Below are 6,012 nucleotides of genomic sequence, written 5' to 3'. Positions count from 1 at the left end.
GTCCACTTCATCTAAGTAAAGCAATAAAGTCAGGCGACTCACCCTCAAACTATTTCCCCCCTTTTCCAGGAGAGAACAAGCCACATGATACACAGCAAGCATGGAGACAGTTAATCCTGAAAAACAATAATCAATCACATCCAGAGACAGAGACTATCTACTTTCTACACCTTTGTCCTCGTCCTTAACTCTTTTTAGGTTTCATGTTTACTGTTTAATCCATTTCTTTGTACTTACCCCCATAATGATCACCTTACTTTGCTACACTGTTAAACTAAATGTGTTTTTTTTGGTTGTTTTGGCATAACAAGAGTAGACTGTGATTTGTCAGATTCACAACGCACAATGGGTCAGAAGCTGCATGTCAGAACACATGGTCAAGCTGATGTGCATGCTTGTGTGACTCCGTATGTGTGTGTGTGTGTGTGTGTGTGTGTGTGTGTGTGTGTGTGTGTGTGTGTGTGTGTGTGTGTGTGTGTGTGTGTGTGTGTGTGTGTGTGTGGGTGGGTGGGTGTAACCAGACCCTCTTTTGCAAGTAGGGACAGGTGTGTCACAACTTGACCACGCCCCCAGGCCACACGGCACCTCCTGTCCCTAACACCTGTCCCCTTCGTCTGTGCATAGACCTGTGTACCCCCCTCCTCTCTCCTTGTAACACACACACACACACACACACACACACACACACACACACACACACACACACACACACACTGGCTTAGGTTTGTGATGGAGGAAGGCAGGTTGCTGAGCTGTGACGGAGCAGTTCAGAGTCAGATCAGATGGTCTGGAAGCTGGTTGGTCTTGAGTATCCCCACAGCTGTCCCCCTGAAACTAGAACTCCAGTGAAGCGTCTGCCTCTTTCTCTCTGTCTCCATCCTGCTACATGGTGTCATCACTGCCCACATGGTGACATCGCTGCAAGCTGTGAGAGAGCCTCCTCAGGTCACTGCTTCCTCTGTGGAAACAGATGGGGATGAAACAAAACATATTTTCCTTCTATGTTCAAAATTGCAACTTTTCTTGCCTGATATGAACAGAGTATTTAAAGGATTTAACTGAGTAATATCTGTATATCTTAAACAGTGAAATAGGCACACAAATAAATAGTATCCTTTTGAATAACCATTTGGTTGTTACCATATCTGCTTTTTATGGAAGCCTATCGCTGCACTGCAAGAAAAAATGAATAGTTTTGTATAACACAAAAAAAACCCCAAAATGATTCATGCACCAAACAACAAAATCAAATCACAAATGAAACAAGCAAGAAACCTAAACTCAAATCCATCAATACCTGGAACTTATGATAATGCTTTTATTAATGCTCTTTATTGAGCATAAGTTTACATTTTATCAAACTCATTAAAGAAGATTACAGCATTTCAAATCGTCCACAAAGGTTTTGAAGAGAATACATGAAGTGTCAGCGATCTGTACTGTATGTCGTATGTTTCCTCATAAGGTATGATGTGAGGGTGAAGGGGTGAGACATTGAAAGGGTGAGGAAGAGTGGGGGAGAGGAAAGGAGGGAGAGGTCAGAGCAGCCTGAAGGCCATTGTAAATTCCTCGCTGGCTCAACCAAAGACATTCTTCTCTGCTGTTTTTCTTTCTAATCTCTATGCTCAGATTACCAGCTAGAGGGCCCGACCAGATGAGAGGAGCACAGGGTGGCATGCATGCACGCACATGTGCCCAACCGTACACAGAAACACACACACTGTCACACACACACCATCACACACCATTTGCTAAAAAATAAAAATACAGAACAGTGTCTAGATGTCATAGATTGAAGATTCTCTCTGTGCAGACAAAAGCTGATTTAAGTGTCACATAAAGAAAATAAACATACGCACACACACACACGCACGCACACAGGCAACAGGCTGAAGTCATTACCTGAGTGAAGCTCGTTTTGGGGAAACTAAAAGATAACAGCCTCCTGTGGTGATAGTGAGAGGATTCCCGCATGACACACACACACACACACACACACACACACACACACACACACACACACACACACACACACACACACACACACACACACACACACACACACACACACACACACACACTAGCATTTGAAACTAGAATCTTCAATTAAGTCTTCACAGATGTGCACAAATCAGTAAAGATTTCTTTAAATCCAGGTGATCTGTTAAATAAATAAAGATCAAGTGATCTGGATTTTCTCTTGATTGGAGGGGGAAGCGCTGTAGAGACATGTTGTTAAATGTGGTCATGTTGACCAAAGCAGAATGCATCGGTGTTGTGTGTTTATAAATTAGATAACAAAGAAGCATGTGTTCATGTCTTATTTTTAGTTAAACAAAAAGTGTCTTACTAGATTGGATATGAGCCATATTCACCTGAAAACCCAGAAAATGTCTTATTTCAAAACATCAGAAGATTAAACTCGTGCTTGTATTGCTTGTAAAGAGTAGAAAAATCTGTTGCTGGGGTAAGAAAAATGTACTTGTACTTAGTTAAGTGCAGTAAAGTGATCGTGTACAAGTTATCATTTGAAGCAGTTAACTGCAGCAACATCTGCAGTCCTTTGACAGGACATTATTCTTATTTAAAGAAACTCCCAAATTTTTCCTCACTCCACTGGTAGATTATTTTACTCTTTGTGAGCAATTCTGAAATCATTTTTATCTTTTAATATCTTTGAATAAGACAATTTCAGGACTTGTGAGGTGAATGTGACTGATATTGAGCTTAGTCAGACGTTTCTTACAAGAAATTAACACTTGCTCAGATTTTAGTTTTTGCTACGTACACACAGGACGGCATAGGTTGTTCAACCAGAAGTTTATTTAAACATATCTCAGACCTTCATATTCTACCCCAGGTGGTTAAAAAAAACTTTCTCCAACCACCCATGGTAATGTCAAACAGCTGGGTAAATCTTGAAGTCTGTCAAGGTGACAACACACAGGGTGGCTGAGGGGCTTAGTGACATCCCTGCAAGGTGCTCCACCAGGGAGCAGGGACCACCTGCCAGCCTAAGAGTCAACAGACAAAGCTGAATCAGATCAATGGAGGCCTCTTTTGCCTTGAACAGATACTTTACAGCATGTAAAACAGAAGACAGATGGCATTGATGACGTATGGTTGTTTTTGAGGGTCAAAAGAAGTGAACTTCAAACCACTAAAAACTGATGATACACTCAGTTCAATCAGTGTCTTCATTCTAATTTCATGTACCCAATATATAATCATACTTTTACATCCAAAACAGCTGAGCAAATGTTTAATCTCTTGGAAACTTGAAGGAATTTTCAGGGACTTTAGAAGACTTTAAGTTTTTAGGGAAATTAATTAAGCTTGATGAATGCTTTTGAAAAAAAATCCAGAAAATTGTAATGCATATTCATTCAAATTCACAGAGATCTCAGGATGCTGTGTTATTACATTGGGAAGCCATACTTGTGCCCCTTTTTGTCTCTAAGTTTTCCTCAATAAAAGTAATTAACAGGCTCTTGTTGGCTCCCTCTACTAATCCTTCCACCTCCTCCCCCTCCTTTTTTACCCTTTCTGCAGCGCTAAAACACACAAATAATCAACCTCAAAGTAACACCCCATATCAAGGGTAAGCAAGGAATGGAGGCAGAGAGGGTTATAAAGAGAGATAAAGTATACTAGTTAAGTTATCACTAGGGCTCAACCAGCATGGGTCCTCACACCTCAATAGGTGTGAGAGATGAAAGGCAGAGAAGGAGGGAAAGCTGAAATAAAATGAGAAAAAAAGGGAGTCTGAGCACCTGTTTTGACCATCCTCTTCACGAGCCAAGACTTGCACTGCCCCTCCTGAAACAACGCATTCATGTCTCACTGCATGTTCAGAAATGTGCAGTGCAGTGTCACTATCAAAACAGATAAGCAGAAAGTCAAAAAAGTCACAATCACATGGTTGAGCTTCCAACACGGCACATCAACAAGACTCTGCCATCATCAGCTTTGTGTGTCAACACTGAGATCCACAAAACTGTTATATTTGTGCCCCAGTGTGTGGTTTTGCTTCAGTTGTGTGGTATTTAAAACAATGAAACTTGATTGAATAAATATTTTACTTAAAACTGATTAGGATTAAAGTCTTTTTTTTTTCAGCGAGTGAAGTTTAAATTCTTACCCACAACTTGTATATCAAAATATGCATTTTGTCAATCACACTGTATCAATAAAATTGCCTTTCTTACTAAGAAACTCTTGGAACTTTTTACACACTGAATTTAAATTCTATCAGGGAAAATATAAAAGTTTACATTTTCTTTACTTTTATGGCAACTGTTTGATCCAAGCTGACCTGATGTGATGCAGAACTCAAAGGTCATGACCTATTTTATCAACTTTTATATGTTGTGGAGGTTTCTAGCGTCTCATCCTAATGCACTCAACTCATATCTATTCCCCCTACACACGCACACACACACACACACACACACACACACACACACACACACACACACACACACACACACACACACACACACACACACACACACACACACACACACAAACAGAATACCAGCCTTCCTACAGAGCTCACTAAGGCTCATTAACCTCCATGTGGGGGGGACGGGGGTCAGGGGCATCAAAGTGGCAGGATCAGTGCAGAATCACCCAGCAATCCTTCCAAGGGGGTCTGGAGCCGAAGCGTCTCACCCCCTAATGAGAGGCCATGACACACACACACAAACACACACACACACACACACACACACACACACACACACACACACACACACACACACACACACACACACACACACACACACACACACACACACACAGTTTGACCCCTCCACACCAGCTGGAAAAGAGAGTCTGACATGCCTGTCCCAGCCCTCCTGCTCGTCCTTCCTCCATTCCTCTCCTAAACTTTTGGAATTCCAGCTTCAGCATGGTTACTCATAGACACTGCTCCCTGATGTCTACCCTACAGAACATCTTTGAATATTTACATTAATTTGTATTGATTGGTAAAAGTTTCAATCTGTTCACTTTCATCCATAAATTCTAAGTTAGTGCATTTGAATTTGATTATTAACCTTTATTCTGAGCTGTCAATATTGACTTTGGTGGAAACAGGGCAACAGATGTTCCAATTATGTATCCACAACAAATGGGACTGACTTAAGTAATTTTGACAGCTTTAAATAACAAATAGATAAAAATGGATAAAGAAATGGGTTAAGAAAATAAAAATCAGAACAGTTGATGAACACACCTGATAGGAAGTCGCAAAGTCACACTGAGGCTTGTGAAAGGGCAAGGGAGGGGGTAAGTAAGGAGAGAAAAGCCAATAGTGGTATTTGCACTTCATTCTGCCAGGAAGGCAAGTGCAGCGGCAGCAGCCGGGTTTGGGAGGGGTGCAGGGTCGAGGGAAGAGGCACCTTGCAACAGCTGGTCTCAATTATCCATGGAGGGGCTGCAGGGTGTACAGGAGCATGTGTGCAAGTGTGTGTGTGTGTGTGTAAGGTTGAGGCATGGCAGTAGGGGGGGGCTGAGACCACTGGCGCCAGGAGGGGAGCAACAGGTCAGGGAGGATGAGGATTATAAAAATACTAGCAGCCTGTTGGCCTTGGTCCTGCTGCTGCACAGTGTGAGTGGCTACCACCGTGCCACAGGATATGGGAAAGTGTGTGTGTGTTTGTGTGTGTCTGTGTGCCCGCAGTGCATCAGGGTGTGTGTTTCTGTTCACATCCTGTGAGATTACCTTCCTGGTTGAACAACAAAGGCTCATCCCCTGTTTTCATCAATCAGATGGGCAAAAAAAAGTCAATGTCTCCATCTCAAAAATCAGAATAATTGCTGCTCGCATCTCAGCAGTCATACATGACACTTAAATAATGCTGTATTGAATATACAAAATTTACTGGAATATCTCTGTTATACATCACAAGATCTCTGAATACAGGTACAGGACATACAGTTGTTGGGTGAGTTGGTGTAACCAATAAATGTCAACTGTTTTAACCAATGCCTCTTATAAAAGTTTGA

Source organism: Halichoeres trimaculatus, unplaced genomic scaffold (genome assembly GCF_033239565.1).
Source record: "Halichoeres trimaculatus isolate MK-OKI-2021-1 unplaced genomic scaffold, fHalTri1.1 fHalTri1_scaffold_11, whole genome shotgun sequence".
Lineage (NCBI taxonomy): Eukaryota > Metazoa > Chordata > Actinopteri > Labriformes > Labridae > Halichoeres > Halichoeres trimaculatus.
The sequence above is the reverse complement of the archived record's forward strand: the minus strand, read 5'-3'. Positions refer to the sequence as shown.